Source organism: Mus musculus, chromosome 12 (genome assembly GCF_000001635.26).
Source record: "Mus musculus strain C57BL/6J chromosome 12, GRCm38.p6 C57BL/6J".
Classification (NCBI taxonomy): domain Eukaryota; kingdom Metazoa; phylum Chordata; class Mammalia; order Rodentia; family Muridae; genus Mus; species Mus musculus.
The window spans coordinates 86,650,102-86,671,680 of record NC_000078.6 but is presented as its reverse complement, the minus strand read 5'-3'; the positions used below and the strand labels follow the sequence as shown (position 1 = coordinate 86,671,680).

At 45.1% G+C, this 21,579-nt stretch overlaps 1 non-coding gene and 1 pseudogene across 1 annotated transcript; both read right to left on the bottom strand.

Moving 5' to 3' along the window:
* Window positions 1-16,449: 16,449 nt before the first annotated feature.
* On the bottom strand, window positions 16,450-16,556 carry Gm22004. The gene has a single exon (XR_003950398.1). It is a non-coding gene; the product is annotated as a U6 spliceosomal RNA (small nuclear RNA).
* On the bottom strand, window positions 20,022-21,110 carry Gm8504 (predicted gene 8504; annotated as a pseudogene).

The following is a 21,579-nucleotide window of genomic DNA, read 5'->3' as shown; positions in this document are numbered from 1 at the left end:
AAATAAACACAGGTCAGTAAGATGGCTCTGCATATGAGGTGCCTGCTGCCAAGCTTGACTCCATAAGTTCAGTCCCTGGGATTCACACGGCAGAGAAAGAGAATTAACTTCACAAGTTGTTCTCTGACCTCTGCATGTACACCCCGACACCAAGAATAAATACACTTAGTAAGAACAAACAAACGAACAAGAGCCAAACCCTATACTATAAACAAACCTATAGACATTAGTGGTAGGACCCATACTGGAACTTTGGGCCCCGCTCATTCCTGCCTCAGTCTGCCTTCTGTAAGTTGTTCTTTAGCAGTGGAGAGGTTGGCTCTAGGAGAACTCTTGAGAGTTTGGCGGAAGCAATGGACATAGAAGGTTTATTTCAGGTGTGGCCAAGCTGTGAGAGACAGGGGATCAGTGCCTATGGAAGAAAGTCCTTTTTGGTCCAGAGGACAGGGTGGCTTGAGGTGGCTACAGGGCCAGGGCTGCTCATGGATTACAAGATTTCTGTTTTAGTTTCATCTCTGTTTATGTGATAAAAACATAGTGGGCAAAAGTAACTTAGGGGAGAAGGGTTTCTACTTACTTATCATTCTAAAAGTATTTATTTCAATGTTACATGTATGAGTGTTTTCCTTGCTTGTATATATATATATATGCACCATGTGCACACCTATTGCCTAGTGCATGTGGGCCAGAAGTGGGTGTCAAATCCCTTGAAACTAGAGCTACAAATAGTTACGAACTGTCCTGTTGGTGCCGGGAACCAAACCCAGATCCTCTGCAAGAACAGCAAGTGCTCTTAACTGCTGAACCACCTCTCCAGCTCCAAAATGTCCACCCCCCCAACAGTCTCAGGTCATAGTCCAACCACTGTGAAGTCACATGTCGGGAGCTTGAGGGAATTGGTCACATCACATCTATAATCAAGAACAGAAAGAACATATGTGCGTGTTAGTGTTCAGTTTACTTTCTCCACTTATGTAGTTCAGTATCTGCTGCCCAGGGAATGGTGCTACCCATAGTGGGCATGTCTCTCCACCCAGAGAACGGTGGCTGTGACTTTCCACCCCTATTAAGATAATTAAGTCACTCCACCACAGGCACACCCATAGGCCAACTTGATCTGAACAATTGAGAGTCTCTCTCTAGATGGTTCTACACTGTATCAAGCTGACAATGAAAACTATAATAACTCCACCCCTTGTCAAATTGACACCCAGATACATCACTTCGAAGTCATAACTTTCCAGTCTTTGTCCCCAAAATGTTATGTTTATCTCATAATGTAAAATACAGTCCAACTTCAAAAGTACAGTCTTTAGAAGTTCCAATACATTGCAAGTCAAATTTTTTTTTATCTGTGAGTTCCTATAAACCAAAAAGCAAATTACACACTTTCAACACACATTCTATTTTCGAAATGGAAGATCCAGAGCATAGCAAAGAATAATCACACCAAGCTGAGCAGTGGTGGCGCACGCCTTTAATCCCAGTACTTAGCAGGCAGAGACAGGTGGATTGCCGAGTTCGAGGCCAGCCTGGTTTACAGAGTGAGTCCCAGAATAGCCAAGGTTACACAGAGAAACCCTGTCTCAAAAAAAAAAAAAAAAAAAAAAAAAAAAAAAAAAAAAAAGAAAAAGAAAAAAAGAAAAAAAAAAAAAAGAAGAATCACACCAAAGAGCATCTTATCACGGCAGTAGAAAATAACTAAGGCATTATCCCATCTTGAAATTTCTTCTGCCATACAGATCAACTCAACACCTTCACATTGATGCTGTCAGGACACAGGTAGAATGCAGCTATACTCTTGGCTACAATGTCACATGAACGACCCCCATCCCAGTCCCCTACAGAATCCTCTTCTCATTGAAACCACATACACTCCCACTGGCTATGTTTTTCCTATCATTATTACCTCCCAAGCTCCCATAAGAATGACCAGTTAAGCTCTGCCCAAGGCATGCAATAGCTTTTCTAGCACAAAATTCCAATTTCTTTTATGTTCTTCCCACTAAACAGTTCCAAAAGCTTAAAAGCCAAATGGTCAGGTTTATCACAAGAATCACATTTTGGGCACCAATTTCTGTTTTAGTTTAGCTTCTATAGCTGTGATAAAATATCCAGACGAAAGTTACATTTAGGAGAGAAATGGTTAAGTTTAGTTTGCTGTTTCAGGTTACAGTCCATCACTGTGGGAGTAACAGAGGCAGGAGCTTGAGGGAGTAGGTTATACCACATCCATAATCAGGAAGAGGGGACATTGAATAAGCGCATGCTCACTCATTAACTTGCTGAGCTCAGCTCTCATTCTCTACTCATACAGTTCAGAATCCCCTGCCTAGAGAATAATGCCACCCACAGTGGGCAGGTCTTTTAAGGAGTTAAGATAATCCCTCACAGACATGCCCTTTCCCACATGACTCTCCATGAAGTTGGCAATTGAAACTATCATGGTTTCTCTGTACCCAACTCCTCCCTAGTCCTCTTGGGATCAGTTTGTGGTTCAAATCCTTTCCCCTTCCAAGGTCCTTTTAGTGAATACACTTCATCATGAACAATGACCATTAACTACTGATGCTCACCCAGCACTGTGGGGAGCAGTTCTAGGATGACAGAGCTCTGAAGTCCTTTTAGCATCCAGAAAAAAGATGTTCTTGACATCTCTTTCTACACTGGGGAATATGGACATTGAAGAAAAATGCAACAAGCCCAGGTTTCTAGCCTTGCTAGATGTGGCAGAGAAACAGAATTTGAATACAGCCCCGCTAAGCACTTTTAAAAAATCATTGTGTTTTGCTAGCTTCCCAGGATGCCCTTACCAAGTGGACTGATCTCTGACTTTATTGTCTCTCTGTGATGATGGCACAGGAGGCCTATGGGAGGCAGCTGGTTCCATCAAGCTTAGCAGGATGGGGTGGTTGGTGGTGGGGCATTACGAGGGAGGTAGCCCATCAGTTGTGCCAAAGAAGGAAAGGCAGTTTCTAGTGGATCCTCTCCCAGTGCCTGGCACCTATCTAGCTTGCATGTTGTTCTGCAGTCAGGGAGGGCTTCCTGGGAACAGGGCAGAATGCCCAGGCAGCCAAATGGGTGGCATATGTGCTGCAGCTTGACACACAATGGGCTTATGGTTGTGCGTCTGCACACAGTGAAATAACAGTCTATCATTGCATGATGCAGAGAATAATCACAGTATGTGGGGTTGGGCCCCAAGACTGTCTGTATCCCTTCTTTCTGGGAACATGGCCCTTGTGGGAATGCTGATGGTGAAAGTTATGGGAGGTGATTTGCCCAGTCCAGGGACAGGGTAGCAGGAGCCTTCCATCAGACAGTACTTGGGTTCTGTCAAGTTTGTATTTGGCCTTCATTGACTCCATGACAACTGTGGGAAGAGACACAGGAGTGCGGCATAGGACCACTGAGTCCGTCTGTGGACATGAGGAGGAAGGATCGCTGGTCTGTTCCTGCCTGTCACTGGCAGGCTATGTCGAAGACCATAAAACATCAGCTTCCAGGGGTTTAGTCAACCAACCCAGGACTAGAGTGACGTCTTGACAATGTGTGAAGTCACAACATCTTCAAGTTGAGCACACTCTAAAATAATCTCTAGGCCTCTTACACACGGTGGCTGGGCTTTGCACATTGGGAATTAATATGCTAAAGTATAATTCTCAAAACGGCAGAACTTGGCAGGGGGATTCCTCATCATGTAAAGGTGGTTGAGGCCAAGCCTGATGACCTGAGTTTGATCCCTGGGACCTACTTAGGAGGAGACAAATGACTCCCACAAGTCACTCCCTGACCGCATGAGCTCATACTCAGGCACACACACACACACACACACACACACACACACACACACACACTCAACAGAAAATTTTAAAAGGGGAGGTGTTTTGGGGAGATGGCTTAATGGCGAGGAACACTGGCTGCTCTTCCAGAGAGAGGACCTGAGTTCAATTCCCTGAGCCTGCATGGCAGCTCATAGCTGTCTATAACTCCAGTTCCAGGGGATTTGATACCCCCTTTTGGCTTTTGCAGGGACCAAGTATACATGTAGTGCTTAAACATACATGCTGAGAAATTACCCATGCACATAAAATAAAAATAAGTAAATCTTTAAAGGAGGGGCAAGACTATGGAATAAATAAATAAAATACGTTTCTGTTAATAATTTTATTTAATTTCTTAATTAATGAGTAAACTAAAGAGTCATTAAAATATGATAAATTTAAAGAGACCTATATAGTACCAAGGAGATAGCTTAGTCATTAAAGTGCTTGTCTGTCAAGTATGAGGACCTGAGTTCAAGTCCCATTACCCACGTAAAAAGCGTGAAGCGCAGAGGTGCATGGTTATGAGCCTAGAGCTGGGGAGGTGGAGATTGGCAGATCCTTGGGGCTCACTGGTCAGCCAGCCTAACTGCATCAGTGAGTTCTAGGACAGCGTGAGGCCTTGTATCAAAACTCAAGAGGATGATGTCTAAGGGTGACAGCCGAGGTTGTCTTCTGGCTTCTCCATGAACCTGCGCACACATGAACATGCATAAGAAAGAGAGAGATAGGGATGAGAGAGGGAGAGGAAGTTGCCCATGAACATAAAATGGGTTAGCATCCTATGACTTGAAGTGGGATTATCTTCTTTAAAGGTACACTGGTGTCTACTGAGCAAAATTCCCTTGCATAGTGCTATAGTTTGGGTCCTGAGTGGCCCCATGGACTCCTATCTTAATCCCCAGAGAGGTACTAGAAGGAGTTGGTGGGACCTTTAAGAGATAGTGTCTGGGGGCTGGTGAGATGGCTCAGTGAGTTAGAGCACTGACTGCTCTTCCGAAGGTCCTGAGTTCAAATCTCAGCAACCACATGGTGGCTCACAACCATCCATAACGAAATCTAACGCCCTCTTCTGGAGTGTCTGAAGACAGCTACAGTGTACTTACATATAATAAATAAATAAATCTTTAAAAAAGAGAGAGAGAGATAGTGTCTGGTGAGAGGTCCTTAGGACATTAGGGGTGTGTCCTCAAAGGGGACTGTGGGACCCTTGTCCCTCGTCTTACTTTCTACTCATGAGCTGAGCAATTCTGCTCTGCCAGGTTCTATGACATGCTGCCTGCCACAGGTCCAAAAGCAATGGGCCAACCAATCAACATCTACAACCTGGCAAAGTGTGAGCCAAGATAACCCCTTTCTCTTCCTAAGTCAATTGTCTCAGGTATTTCGTTATATTGCCAGAGATCTGACTAACAGATGTGTCTATGGATAAGAATAATTTGAATTATTATCAGCTTTCAGCAATTGTCCTTCCAAGGTAAATAAAATAAAACAGTCCACCAAATGCAATGTCCCTGTGGAATCAGATTGGATTAGAGAGCTGTTCAGTCATTAGAGCACTTGTTAGATGCAGTTGATGGGCCACTATCCCAGACTCATGGCTTCTTTGACCCAAGACACTAGAATATGTTTTTAAGTCATGGGAATGTCCCTAAGACTCATTCTTTGCCATTTTCTTCTCTAGATCACTGGAGCAAGGGAGGAGATGAGAATCAGGTTGTATGTGTCTGGCAGAGATGGGCTAGTGATGGAGGGAACTTGACTGTTTAGACCCAGAAGCATCAAGTGCCAAAGAACAAGAACAGTTTCCAGGAGGCAATAAAACAATAATGCCTTATCTTTATCCTTCAGCAGTTGAGGGTCCCTGTGAAGGCAGGGGAGAGATTGGATCATCTCAAAGGATTCAACCCTGCACTGAGGGCTACTGGGGTCACAGCTGCGGTTTGGAGAGCTCTTCCATTCAGCAAGCCCAGTTAGAGATACAAGGGATAATGACATTTCTTCTCCCAAGGCCATCTAGTGGCTGTTAGACAAAAGACATTCAGATAGAAATGTTTAGTTTATTTCAATCAGTAAATTAATTCTCTCCCTGGTCATCAACACGATTCACCAGTTGTGTGGCCTCAGCATCTGGCCTGATCAGTAGTCACTGGGTGATTTTGCTTTCCAAAATGATGCGCTTAGTGATGTTGGTTAGGGAAAATGTCTCAAGTTCATATAACATTTGCCACTTTGAAAAGCATTTCCTCCAGACATTATCTGAGTCAATTAATATTTTCATTAATGTTTGCTCATTACAACATCTTAACAATGTTTCTCCAATAAAAGATCCCTTCATTGAAAATGGGTTGAGCATAGAAAGAGATAGAAATCTCACCACACCAGGGCTAATCCATGCTCATGGACAGAAAAACTCAAGACTGCACAGATGTGAGCTGCATTCGAATTAATCTCTACATTCAAGGATATCCTCATCAAAATGCTGGCATGTGGTGTGTGTGTATGTGTGTGTGTGTGTGTGTGTGTGTGTGTGTGTGTGTGTGAGAGAGAGAGAGAGAGAGAGAGAGAGGGGGGGGGGGGAGGGGAGGGGTTCACTGTTTCACCATTTAGCTTTGGCTGGCCTTGAACTCACTATGTTAAACTCACAGAACCTGGCCTGCCTCTGCTTCCTGGTCACTGAGATTAAAGTCATGGACCACTATCACTGTATTCTGGTAGGTTTTATTTTTGTTGAAATTGATAAGCCGATTTACAAAACATACAGTATTTAAAAGGCCAAGAAAAATATGATGATTTAGAAGAAGGAGGAGGAGAAGACGAAGAAAGTGGGAAGGAATATACCAGAGGAACCAGGATTTACTATAAGTTGCAGTGGAAGGAGACTGCAGTGCTCTGCTGCTTGCCTGCCTTAGCAGTGCTCTGCTGCTTGCCTGCCTTAAATGCTTGTGGAGTTCTGAGTGTTTGTCCTGGGATTGTAGTTGACCGAAGCTGAGGTTGCATAACATCTATGGGATCTCTTCATTGTCTAAACCAGATTGGAGTGTGCATAATCATAGGACTTGGGTTCATGTCAGACATTACTAGTGAGCCAAGGACTACTACCAAAGGACGTGGTTGGTAGATCCTGCCTCCTATCTCCAGCTTGGTTCTTTTCATCAGGCTTTGGGTTGCCTAGCTGTGTTTTTGTAGGTGTTACAGCCCTGCGCTCTTGGAGGGCTTTGAAGCACCAGCTGAGAAGTTCCCCACAGAGCACTTCTGTATGCCTCAGATAGGAGTAACAGGGATAGATGTCCTGACTCCAGTGGGTCTCTGAGGCAGAAGTCACATGTCTCTGGTGCTGTGGCAGAACTGAATCCCTCTGCCCATTGCTGCTGGTCAAGACCTGAAGGCTGGCTGGAGGCAGTAGAAGCCTCATGTGGTGAGCCAGTCTGCAGCTGTCTTCCCTTTTCCTTTATGGAGATCTGGTGACTTTCTATAGTATAGCCAATAGAACATCTTCATTTATGGAGAGTCAGCTGGACCCTGACTGGCATTGGAGATGGCATACAATTAGAGCCAAGGTAATTAGAGAAGAGCTGTTAAAAAGTTACTATCAGCTCCAGTTACTAGGGGTTCTCACTGCAGGCTGCCACTGGCTGCTTTTCCTGTCTGGTTACAGTAAGGGCTCTGGCTATGGAAGCCCAGGATTTCCTGCATCCTTGTCTCCCCTGTTTGTCTCTTTTGCCATTAATACTTGAGTTTTGCCACACTCTGGGCTGGAGGCTCCTTGTCAGGTGGGAACCATACTGGGGACCTCTTCTACCCCCAATCCGAGGACCACACCTAATACCAGCTGAGCGCTTTGTTCTCATTTTGATCTGGGTGTCCCCCAAAGTCTTATGCATTGAAGGCTTGCTCAGCAGTCTGTGGTGCTACTGGGAGGTGGTAGAACCTTTAGGAGTTGGATATATTTGTGCCTCAGCCCTCCCTCTCTCTCTTCTTGTTTTTTGGTCTCTAGACAATGGAGAGGCAGCCTCGGCGTATGTGTGCTGTGTCACAGGCCCAAAGCAACAGACCCAAATGTTCATGGAATGAAACTTCTGGAACCATGGGCCAAATAAAACTTCTTTTCTTCCCTTTAAGTTGTTTGTCTCGGGTGTTTTATCACAGTGACAGAAAGCTAAAGTAACTCTGGCAGTTTCAAACTGTGATGGCTTTCAATGGAAAAACAACAACAACAACAACAACATTCTGTCTTAGGGTTACTAGCGGTGTGGTAAAACACCACCGCCAAAAGCAACTTGAGGAGGATAGGGTTTATTTTACTCATGGTTCCATACTACAGTTTATCATCAAAAGCTGCAAGGGTAGGAACTCACACAGGGCAGGAACCTGGAGGCAGGAGCTGATGCAGAGGCCATGGGGGTGGAGGGGGTGCTGCTTAATGCTTGCTCATCATGGTTTGCTCAGCCTGCTTTCTTGTAAAACCCAGAACTATCCATCCAGGGATGGCACCACCATAATATGCTGGGCCATCCCCCATCAATCACTAAACACACAAGCAAGCAAACCAACCAACCTTCCAGGTTTGCCAACAGCCTAGTGGTATGGGGGCATTTCCCCAGTTGAGCCTTCCTTCTCTCTGATGACTCTAGCTTGTGTCAAGTTGACATAAAACTAGCCAGTACACAGTCTCAGGTCCTTAGCCAGGCTCAAAGAGATCGCCACCCAGTCTCTGGCTCTGCCTGCCTGCCTGCCTTTCTAACCTTTCCTTCAGCAACACTCTCCAAACCTTATGGATACACACTCAGTCCCTCCAATGACGTAGAGTCTTAGAGTCTATGCATTTATTTGTGGATTTCCCTGCTTGCTCCGTTTTTTCCTCTTCCCTTTCCTTCCTTGGCCATCTCCTATTTATTGGCTGCCACATGCTCTCTGAGCCTCCATTGCTCCTGACTTTCCAATGCTCTGCACTTTTATCCAGTATCTGTCCTTCTAACGTCACAAAAGAGATCAGGGGCTGTCTGTGTGATGTACCATTGTGTTACCTGCTCCTAGAACCATGCCTGGAACCCAGTAAGTGCTCAATCAAGTGTTGAACATACTACCATATGAGTGAATGTATAAATTAATAATACATGTTTGGCAGACTGATTCTGTAGTATCAGATCCATCAAGTCTTACCTAACTCTGCCTTTGGCAAAGATCACCAGTTTATCATGTGTTGGTTTCATGTCTGAACTTCTGGGAAGGGTTGGCCTAGTGGCTCTCCATAGTTACCCAAACCTGTCCTGCTTGTCCAAATGCTTGTCAGACTGGATGAGAGAATGTGGATGGAACAAAACCAGTGCCCCCCCCGAAATAAGGACAGTGTGGACTGACAGCGTCATCATTATATCTGAAGAATCAGACAGGTCCATTCTCACTGAATACTTTGTAGGAAAAAACAGAAGTTTGGTCTTGCCGGTTGGTCCTAGCAAGAAGTCCTCTGGTGTGTAAAATCAGAAACGCCAAACTCGGTGACTTAAGATCCCTGAAGGGTGCTGTTTCTGGGGCAGTGGTTCTCAACCTTACTAATTCTGTGACCCTTTCATACACTTCCTCACGTTGTGGTGACCCCCAACCATAAAATGACTTTTGCCGCTACTTCATAACTGTAATTTTGCTACTGTTATGAGCTGTAATGTAGACATCTGGGCTTGCTGATGGTCTTAGGCCATCCCTGTGAAAGGGTCGTTCAACCCCCCAAAGAGCTCGTGACCTGAAGGTTGAGAACTGCCACTCTAGAGGCTACAGCCACTCCCACTTTTGTGTGCTGATATTACATAAGTGACCATTATGTTTACCTTTTTTTTTTTTGGCTCCAATAGTGTTTTGTTATAATAAAAGAATCCCTGGTATTTAAAAATTAGAAAAGGAAGATGGAGGTGGAAGAGTACAGTACAGAAATCCAGGGTCTACACGTCCAACAAGCAGGAGAACACAGTCCTCTGGGGCCCACAGTGCCTTCATTTCTCTTAACAGCAGAGAAAGTGAATGGTGAAACTGACACAGGATAATGACTCTAGCAAGGTGCAACATACTGCGAAAACACTGGGAAGGACTGCATCCCTTAGCCTGATTATCCTCATCTTTATGTCAGTGCCATCGTGAGATAGAATTCTTAGCTCTTCTTTATGGGGGGAGAGGCTCATAAAGGCAAAGGGGCCCGATGCTCGCAAAGTGACCATGCAATGGCTCTGTAAAAGCCACCCGATTTAACGATCTGGTGTTCTTATGATCCCAGTTTCCCAGGGTGTATACAACACTCCTTAGCATACATGATCACATTTGCATCATTTTTTTTTAAAACAAAGATGGGATTGTATTTGCAGCTTTATGGTTTTAACTGGACAACATGTCTTCCCACCTTTCTATATTAATGAATGTAGTTAGATCTTAAAACTACATTTATTTATCCATCTTTTTAATTGTGGGGTGTGTGTGTGCCTGGGCATGCACAGAACCATGGTGCACATGGAGAGGTCAGAGGACAACTCGAGGGTCCATGGGATCAAATTAAGGTGCCAGGCTTGGTGGCAGACAGTGCGACCTCTGGATGCACTTTAGATGTGTCTTTCTTTAATGTTTTCTTTCTCATCATAAAAATAACATATCTGGCCTCATTCTTCGATGTTCCAGTGAAGGCATGTGTTATAATCCACACATCCAGCTTATTTTTGGTATCCCCAGGCTTTTGCTATGATATATGACATTTACCTGGACACTGGGCTCGTAAAATCGGCACTTTGTCCCGAGGGGGTCAGTTTCTAGATGTTTAATTTTGAAATTTGATACTGAAGGAGTGTCCGTACACGCTATCTCCTGAAGACGCCACTCTGGCATGTGGACTGTTCTGAGGTAAAGGCAGGTGGAAAGCGGCAGCCGTGTGAAGAACCTCTGACTTGGCACTTCTTTCTCTCTCAAAGGAGAGGAAATCCTCTCTCTCTCTCTCTCTCTCTCTCTCTCTCTCTCTCTCTCTCTATCTCTCTCTCTCCCTCTCTTTTGCAGGTATGATCTTTCATTGGCCAAGGGCTCACTAATCAGGCAAGGCTGGCTAGCCAGTGAGCCCCAGGGCTCCTCCTGCCTCTGTCTTCCCCAGCCCTGGAATTACAAGTAGGTCACCATCTGTGGCTTCTTCTGCATGGGTTCTGAGGATCATGCTCGGGTCTCCATGGTCTTCACCTGGGCCTGATAGTTAAATGACATTAAGCATGTGCACAGAAGGAGGCACGCAGACTTATATCATACAGGTTTTACATGACCCAGGAGCCTTCATGAGGAAAAAGAAGACCCCAGAATGCAATTAGAGTTGAACATTTATACACTGGATAGGGAAAGAGTAGTCAGGTCTCATAGAAATAAATTACATGGGAAGGACTAGGGAAGGTGAGAGGTAGCACAACAGTCCATATAGTGTCCCCTTGTGCTAGCTCCTCCTTGTTAATCATTTTCCTAATCTCTTTCCCTCTTTCCCTGTTTCTTTCTTTCTTTCTTTCTTTCTTTCTTTCTTTCTTTCTTTCTTTCTTTCTTTCTTTCTCTCTCTCTCTCTCTCTCTCTCTCTCTCTCTCTCTCTCTCTCTCTCTCTCCCTCCCTCCCTCCCTCCCTCTCTCTCTCTCTCACTCTTTCTTTCTTCCTCTCTCTCCTTCCTTCCTTCCTTCCTTCCTTCCTTCCTTCCTTCCTTCCTTCCTTCCTTCTTTCTTTCTGACAGGGTCTTGTGTAGCACAGGCTGGTTTCTGGCTTGGAATGTAGCTGAGCATAATTTAGAACTCCTGATCCTCCTGCTCCTGCCTCCTGAGTGGCCGGCATCTCCACTCTTGAACTTCTACTGTTGCTGAAGGTGCTGCCAGAAGGATGTAGTGAGTGCCTCGGTGGTGTGGAAATGTCGCCTCCTGCTTCAAGGAACAGAAGGAAGGTTTGAAGGATCTCCTTGTTTGGCTTCACATGTGGCTCTGACTCAGAATAGTTGCAGCAGCCAGATGGCCTAACTCCCTCCGTGGGAAGGAAGCGGTGAGGAACAATGTCTGATTTTTTGAGGGGGAAACCCTGTTTCCTCAAGCCTTTGCTTTGGGTTTGTTTTTAACTGCACCTGCGCTTCTTGCAGGTTTTCACAAAGAGGCTTCCTTTAGAGAGTCACAATATTTCAAGTCAAGCTGTGCCCCCAACCCCTGCAGGGAAATGTTTGCAAACTCAGCCTTTGTTAGCCCACCCGACATTGTTCCACTGACATTGATTGAAATAGTCATTTCCTTTGGGAAGCCTTTGCCATGGAAACAAACTTGGAGCTTGGATGTGAATGTCTGAGAGAGGAGGGGGCCTACAGCTACCGTGGCTACAGCTTCTAGTGGCTCCCAGTCTTTGTTATAGGACTATCAAAGTCAAAGGAACAGGTTTCCACTACCTTGGCTGATGCTAAGAGGTGAGGCTGAGCCTTACAGCCTGGATACTTCCTAAGACTGTTGTAATTACTAACTCGCACACTAAACGGCACTTACAGATGCCAATAAAGCTTGTAGGTTAGTGGATAGTTATACCCAGGCAGATTTCTTACCCACGAATTACATATGGGCTATAGTTCCAACTCTGTGAACATTTAGTGTCTATACAGTTCATCAAGCTGTTATGCCCAAGGCTGGATAACGAATGAAGAACGGAAATCTAATTTTTGTGCTTTGACTGTAGAGAAGGTGTCATCTGTGAAGTAAGGCAGGGAAGGGACACGCAGGAAGTTACAGTACTTCTGAAATCACTTCGGAGATTACAAAGCACCCAGAAGAGTTCAATTTGATTTTTTGAATAAACACATTTCCAGGATATTATGAGCTTCCTGAAGTTAAGGACCATTGTCTCCTTGGCATTTAACACAATGCCTGGTACGTGCTAGGCTTCCAACACCTTTTTGCTCAGCAAATAAAAGGAAGAAGTTGAGATTCTGAAGGTGGCCACCAAGAGCCTAAGCAGAAAAAGAGACAAATTGGTCCTGGCTTTGGGAAAGAGAAGAAAATGCCAAGGGGGTGATGTGCCAACTTTTGGTACAACTCTCAGTGCACACACACCAACACACTATCCTTGTGCAAATTAGGGAGGAGGTTGAGTCTTAGGGTGTTGCATAAGGAGTGCTGGTCACAGGAGCGGGAAGGAGAGGTGATTCCTAAAGTACAGAACTCAGCAGATGTGACTCAGTGACACAGAACCAGAAAGACCACACACCAATGGGCTGATCCGTGTCACGTGGCTCTTGGATCCATCTGGCTGTTGAAATAAATATCAGCCTCTTGTCCCATTCTCCAGTGTTAAATGTGACAACAGTTGTTTTAATGCAGACTGTAGGCCATGGGATGTTACTGCAGGAAATGACTAATTTTGATGTCCCATAAAGGAACACTGAAGTAGAAATGTCTCGTTTTTTTTTGGAAAGTTAGTTATGTCAAATGATGTTTTGCTAGGGCACACAGGTGAAAGGATGCTTTGATATAGCAAACATGTGAAAGGAGGCTTGATGAAGGGGTATAAATATGTCCCCACAGACAGTGGGAGGTGAGCACTGAGCACTGGTTTGGTTTGCTCCACCTCGCTAATCTTCGCTAATGACATAGATGTATTGGTCTGCCTTACATAGCATTGTTGAGCTCAACTTGTGGTAATGCTGCCATGGAGAGAAGCTCACCCAGGCCTCACCCCAGGCTTATTGACAAGCCTAACCATCTCTTCAGGACTGAACTACAACTGCTGGTTTGTGCCTGGTGTCAGCCTGCCAAAAGTATTGATCTTTACCTGCCAGTTCGTGTGTGCTGTCTGCCTGCCTAGAGGACTGGTCTGCAGCTGCTGATTCAGATTTGGTGTTTGCTACAGGACTAAACTGCTGCCAAAGAAGATTGAGTTTGGCTCCCAAAGAACTATTGCTGAACAGGTCCACTTCCCCCATATCCTAATAACTTTTCTCTTCTACTACCTTTGCTGGGTGGTGGGCTAGAGGAAAGGTTAAAACCTTATTAAAAGTAGGTTGCATAAATTTTATGCATACAGAACACACTAACAAAGTGAGTTAATTTGGCTAGATCATTTCTTTTTGAAAGCAAGGGTGTGCCAGAATGCAAACTGGCCTAGCAAGCAGCATACTTGGCCAAAATGGACTCCATCTTTCATCCCTAATGTAGATAGGTGTTGACGACGTTTCAGCTCGTTGGTTCAAGTTTAACTTCACAATCCTATGCAATTGGCTAATGGGCACAAAGGAAGGGGACTCAGAAAAATATGGGCTATGTTTGAAAGGAACCATTTTTCAACCTACCTATTTTGCTGGCACCCGGTTGCCAAGCAGAAGAGTTAAGTCAGACCATCTGAAGTGACAAACCCATCAGTATATCACAGGACTTAGGCAGACAATTCTGCTTATGATGTGAAATGTGCAAGACATCAAGAGATTGTTTGCTAGGTTTGTGACTTTGAGAATGACAGGCAGTTCTGGTTTACACAGGGTTTCTATGTTATACCGACAGCAATTCATCAGACAGGAGACAATCTAGGCAGGGCCTCCAAGCTCTGAAAACATTTTCCAGAGCTCTTCACCAGACCCAGCTTACATTCTCTGTACATAATGCACACAATACAGCATTCTTTTCTTTAGAATTTTCTTGACATGAGTCAAATATTTACAATCCAGTGCTTTGCTTCCATAGACAGATAGCATCATCCCAGGGAGGGCGGGCATAGAACAAATGTTCTAGAACTCAAAGAAGCACATGAATCTCTTACATATATGTGTGCCTTTGCTCTCCAAATAGATACTTGGTTCAATGAAGCCACAGAAAGTGCATCCCTGTTCTCATATACCGTATTGTTTTGCATATAAATGGTGCCCAATAAATAATGGTAAATTTTAATAAGCTGGACATTGCATTCTATGGTGCATGTATGTGCATGTCTGGTCTTACCAATTGCTTGCATTATATATATTTATAATATATGTAAAGTATTTATATTTATTTTATATTTTTATTATTTTATTAGCCTTTTATATTATATTTTACTATTTCACTTGTTTTTATATTATAGTTTATATTATTAGATATATTTATAATATATTTACATATGCATATAATATATAAACATTTAAATATAACATATTTATCTCTATTCTTATATATAATATACATGTGTTTATATATTTATAATATATAAAATAAATATATAATATAGAAAGTCACAAATACATACACATATATACATATATATGTGCATATACAAGTATGTACACATAGATGTATATACATATGTATATGTATATAAATATATGTGAATACACACAAATATATACAAATAAGTATATATTTGGGTATTATATATATTTAATATATATAAAGTCAAGCAAAACCAAAATTTATTCAAAGAGGATAATTTTATTGGAGTTTAAAAGAAAACCCCAGGACAGGCAGGCTGTCGCTTTCAGGAGCTCCCAGGAGTAAAATGGAGAAGAATCTGCTATCCTTCCCTCTTGGTTTCATAAAGCTCCCTCCACCCTTTTCTTCCCCTGTAGGATCTGGTTCTTTGCCTGGGAAGGACTGGTCTGCAGCTACATCCTAACTTCACATGGCCTTGCAGTTCTCCAGCAGCAGACTTACTGCTGCCTCGACTTTAAGCTTCATCTGAAAGGATGCTGAGCACAGGTGCCTGGGTTTAGTTTCTCTGCTTTGGTGGTAAACTTGTGGTATAGAAGGCAGAGCCCAGGGTCCCTGTCTCTGTAGCTACTGCCAATCCCAGCATAGCACTGGGCATTAGAAATGCTGTTACAAGTAGAACCTAAGAGTAGTTTCAATCAGAAAGCCACTCACTTATCTTGAATAGTCAGGAGGGCTGGGTGGTGACAGGTCAGGACAACATCTCCTCACCGTCTGTCATCCTTCATCCAGCACTCAGTCTGTCTCCTGGCTGGCTAGCTCACTGTGGTGGAATCACCAGTGACACCAGGCAAGCTGTCTTTGCACCGTGTCATTCCTGAAAGTATGATAATGGAGGTCTTCTCTTGCTCCTATTTCTACCAGAGAGAAACATACGTTCCCCAAAGCCATCCAAGAGCGTTTAAAACACAGCTCTTACTGCAAAGGGAATGACAGGTTATTCTTGAACCAAATATAACTGACAGTATCCCAGAACACAGATTCAGTTTCTTCCCACTAACATGGGATTGTTTTCAGGAAGTTTTTTACAGTTGTGGAACAAGAGAAGATCATGTATAAAGACATTTTCCAAATACATTGGTACAAAGATCAGGTAGACAGGTTGTAGCCAAGTAGGGAAATCTCTGTGTTAGGTCTTAGGTGCTGTCTGATGACATTCTTTGTTTTGGGGCTGGTAGAAACTAGTGGATTGCTAATACATTCCAAAGAGCAAGACCGTGGCGGTACGCCCTTTTAATCCCAGCATTGAGGAGTCAGGCGGGCAGATCTCTGAGTTCGAGGTCAGCTTGATCTATAGGTGAATTCCAGGACATCCCAAAAGACTTTACCCTTTAGTCACAAACATGTTAAGTCAGACACAGAGGTGATAGAGAATGGCTTTTAAGTGGCTAAAGAGAATTCAACAAGTTTGTCCTTTTTTGTTTTTGTTTTTAAGTATGGAACTCTTTATGAACATGTGCGTCATCCTTGAACAGGAGCCATGCTAATCTTCTCTGTATCCTTCCAATTTTAGTATATGTGCTGCCAAAGCGAGCACTGTCTGGTTGCTTTTAAGGGTTGTCTGCGGGGAAAGAGCTGACTCTGGTGTCACTTAGCTGATGTGCCAGGACTGGGTGATTTAAAGCTGAAGGCTGAGCATTGTCTTCTTCAGATGCATATTGTTGTCTCGCGTTTCTTCACTTGGAGGTTTCTGCTCGACTAAATCTCCAGAGCTGCCAGGAAGAGAGAGACAGTAAATGGCTTCCCAAGCCCCCATTGGCAGGCCCCAGGTAAGAGTTCAGAACCTAAAGGATGCGAGGCCCCAGAGGCCACAAAGTCTGTCTCCTCCTGTCTGCGTTCCCTGCCAGTCTGTGGGCTCACTTGCCTCTTGTCTTCCTCTCTTTTAGCCCCTCCTCCCTTTCTTTAAAGCCCTGGTCCTCTTGGTCGGCTACAGGGAAGACTGCGACCTGTGACCTGGCTGGCAGCAAATAGGGAGTCAGGAAACAGCTACAAGGTCACACAAGGTCAAGCCCAGTCCTATCAATAATCTGGGGGAGGGAAGAGTGAGGATGCACATGCTTCCCTCCCACCCTTGACCCCCTCCCCGATTCCCAGGGCAGACTCAGCCCACCATGTTGCCCTTTCGACCACCCTGTTCCTGGGCAAGGGTATCAGAGCATGCTCTCTTCCAATCTGCCACTTTGGCATCAGCACCATTTTGAGCTAAAGACATGTTAAAACCAAGGGATGCAAGCACGGCATTCTCAGCCCTGTGTCTTTCTGTAGATGGAGATAAAAACTCTCATGTTCGAGAGTCCCCCCTCAGCAGTAGAAAAGAAGCAGTTTGTAGACCACTCTGAGAACTGCATGGTCACGGAGAAGGTGGTAGCTCTTTCCTCAAAGCATCTTTCACTCCTTCATCCATGGCTCCAGATCATCTTTGGTTAAGGACCAAACTTTTTCATTCTTTCTGTTCAGACTGGAATGCTTTGCAAGGCTGGGTGTCGTCTTTTCTCTAGTTCCCAGAGCAGACCAGCAGAGGAGGGGGGGAATCTCTACCCAGTGAATCTCACACTTCCTAATGGTGCTTCCTTTCCATACAGTTCCTCATGCTGTGGTGACCCTCAGCCATAAAACTATTTTTGTTGTTACTTCATAACTAATTTTGCAGTTATGGATTACAATATAAATATCTGATATGCAGGATATCTGACATGTGACTCCTGTGAAAGCATCACTCTCCCCTCAAAGGGGCTGCAACCCACAGGTTGAGAACAGCTGCTCTGCCCCATTGATCCAATTTTGAGGTTCTGTCTCCTCAGCTCTGGGGCCTGCGATACCAGTGCAACACTGGATGTTTTAGAGTTTCATCGTCTGAATGGTACCAAGACCCTCGAAGTGCCAGAGTGTTGATTATTCATTATTGGCTACTCCTTGGGTGTCCTCTGATCTTTTCCCTGTAGCCCTGGGCAGTTATGGAGCCCACTCTGTCCTCTGAGCCCAGGAGGGTCCCAGATACACAGGCATCCAGGAGTCTGCTGTGAGCATCCTGGAACTGTGTCCCAGAGCAGGATACAGCCCATCTTGGTACCTCTCTTTTCTTTTTTCCTTTCCTTTCCTTTCCTTTCTTTTTCTTTTTCTTTTTCTTTTTCTTTCTCTTTCTCTTTCTCTTTCTCTTTCTCTTTCTCTTTCTCTTTCTCTTTCTCTTTCTCTTTCTCTTTCCCTTTCCCTTTCCCTTTCCCTTTCCCTTTCCCTTTCCCTTTCCCTTTCCCTTTCCCTTTCCCTTTCCCTTTCCCCTTTCCTTTCCTTTCCTTTCCTTTCCTTTCCTTTCCTTTCCTTTCCTTTCCTTTCCTTTCCTTTCCTTTCCTTTCCTTTCCTTTCCTTTCTCCCTCCCTCCCCCTCCCTTCTTCCTTCCCTTCTTCCTTCCCTTTCCTTCTTCCTTCTTTCTTCCCTTCCCTTCCCTTCCCTTCCCTTCCCTTCCCTTCCCTTCCCTTCCCTTCCCTTCCCTTCCCTTCCCTTCCCTTCCCTTCCCTTCCCTTCCCTTCCCTTCCCTTCCCTTCTTGGACTAGATTATTAATCTTTCCTAGATGATTTGGCTTCTCTCTCTTGCGTCTCCACTCTTCACACGTGTGTCAACCTCAGGGCTTGGAAGCTAGGAGCCCTTGCAGGCTACAGGACAGAACATGGAGCCCAACAGCTGCATACAGAAAGCAAAAACTGGGAACATAACACAAAGAAGTGACCTCACTCCCAGCACTTGTCGCGTGGCACCGTGCCCAGTGTTCTGCAAAAGGACTGTTGGGGGAATAAATGAGTGGGCAGGAGAAGGAGGAAAGCAGGACCCTTGGCTCAGACGAGCTCCAATCCCAGCCACTGGCTGACCTCCCTCCAATGACCTAATCTCTTGAGGAAGGACAGATGAGGTCATTTCTGGGACCCTTTCCAGCCCTGGCACTCTGGATTTTGCATCTGCATAGGGAAAATAGAAAGACTAATAATGCTGCCTTCCTCCACTGAACTGAGCAGGGAGGAAGTCCCCAGGGTGATTCAGGCTCTGCACACCATTGCATCCCAATGTGTTCCTCTCTGTTAGAAGTCACCAGAGAATACTGTTGGGGAACCCAGGCTGGGCTGTCTTTGGCTGTAACAAGGAGAGTCCCCGGGTCCTCGGAGCCTCGGCTGTTTCCCAGTGCAGGAGAGAAAAGATGGAGTCTGTGTAACGCAGCTGTAACTGGCTTTCAGCATGGAGAGAGCTGGTGAGGACCAGAACTGGCAATGTGGCTGAATGAGGATTTCCAGTTGAGGGCTTCAAAGAATCCTGGTGTAAACTGCTTTCAGATGCTTCCAATTGAAGACATGGCATGTCAGCTTCCTGGGATGAACCAGTTCTTATCTTCCAGGGCAAGCATCGTCTGGAATCGCAGGGTTGGTTTCACGAAGACAATAGAATAAAGTCACATGAGTTGGGAAGGGTTTGATTCTTTCCTGCAGCTACCCTTGTCTGTCTTGAAGACTGTGATGTCTTGTGTCCTGGTCCCCAGAGGCTGAAACCACTGGGTATATCAGTTCTCCTTAGTACCCTTGGTCTGCCTGGGTTTCCCCATGATGGCAGGAAAGAAAAGAGGCCAGAACACTCGTTTCTACCCCTGCCCCTGGGTTGCCATACTAGTCAGTGGCTTCTCTATTTCAACCCTCAGCTCCTGGAGCCTCAGACCCTCCCCCATGGGCTAGAGTCACTACTCCTCCCTTGACCTTTCACCTGAGGGAATTTGATTACTGTCCTGTTAGCCCCATCACTTCCCCTCAAAATGTCTTACTCTTGAAGATCTGTGTTGCTTTTTTTTGAGGAAGGAATTGAAACACTTTAATTAAAATATCATGGGTCGATGATAAAGTTTATGGAAGCTGAAAATGTACAAATGTCTTAAACCCTGGAATCGCTGACTGTTCAGCAACTATACAGATGGATCATGGGTGGTGGTGAGCACCAGAAAGGGATCCTGGGTGACTCTGCACTGTTCTAGCTGTTCCACATGCCACCTGTCTCTGAGGAAAGCCTGACACAGATTAGACACTGAGCCAGGCTGATGCTGGCAGCAGATCCAGCGATGCGAACCTGCCTGTCCTTCCATTGGGTCTGCAGTTTTGATCTTTGACCCAGACATCTGACGGATCTCATTGATTTTGGTGCCCTGACAACAATTATGCAGCCAATCAAATCATTTGGAATGGTGAATTCAGGAGAAGTAGTTTGAGCAGACGCATCCAAACCTACTCAATAGCCTTTCACCTCTGAGGAGCAGGATTCATGCCGCTGAATCTGGTGTTGCCATGGGTCATGGGAAAATGAGACTGTAGCATTGTCTACTGCGGCAGCTTGGTCAAATCCGGGTGTGGAATGGCGTGCTGTCTTTGAATGATGTAGGCCTCTAGAGGTGGTTCCTCCAGGTCAAGGTTGAGGCACATGGACAGGGTGGTGTGGGGAAAGCTCAAACTGTCACTGTCATTGTCTGACCACAGGCAAAGATGATTTGAGAACTTTGAGGGAGGGCTTGGGTCTGTATGGGGATGGTCACCCCCTGGGGGTAGGGGGACTGGGAGAGAGTCTCCAACAGGACCACACAGATCTGTTTGACCTATTCACTGGTGGATTGCAGAGTGCCAGCAATAATGATTGCCCCCTCAGTTGAGTTGGCGAGCACATCTCCTGCCACCTCTGCCTGAACCCCTGTACTCTCATTTTCTTGACTCTGCAACCACCTTTTCCAATAAGAGAGCCACACTGACTAGGAAGGACCACCAGCCATAAGGTAACGGGGGCTGTCTACTGACAGCTGTGCTATTGTGCTATTGGTCGCAGCTCTGCTTATGTCCTCTCCCAGTTGTCAGTGATCCTAGCAAAGGCTTTGAAGGTGACATTAGTCAGTTCAGGCAAAGTGTAATCCTCTCGGGACAACCCCCTTCTGGGAAGTTGATATGCGTACCTCTCTCCTTGTGTATCTCCTTAGCAGCAGCTTCTCTTTTTATTTCTATGACACTGCCAACTTCCTCTCCACATGTAATTAGCCCAATGGTTGGCATTTAATCCACCTTCAGTCACATCGGTGTCCATGTCTAGCAGTTACAGAGCACTGGATTTTCAGTGGTCAGGTCTTTGGTCACTGGAGGAGTGAGTCCACAGAGGGGAGAAAGGGAGCCGTCGGGAAGGAGAAGGCCAAAGGCAGTACAACAGGGGTAGGTGGGAAGACAAGGGGTGGAGGAGGAGGAGGAGGAGGAGGAGAAAAGAGACCCCCATGGCAGGGTGGTGGCATAGGGCAGGTGGGAGGGCAAGAGAGGGTGAAGGCTGTGACTGCTGGCTGCTGCTTCTGTTAGTCTGGGCACCATATTTTTTCTTTTTTTTCTTTCTTTTTAAAAAAAGATTTAATGTCATATTTTGATTCCATGTTCACGTGAGTGTAGTTGCCCTTGGACCCATGGATGCAGAAGAAGGCAGCAAACCTCACAGGTTGGAGTTACAGGGAGTTGTGAACTGCCTAGTGTTGGTGTCTGTTTGAGCTTGCATCCTCTGTAAGATCAGTATG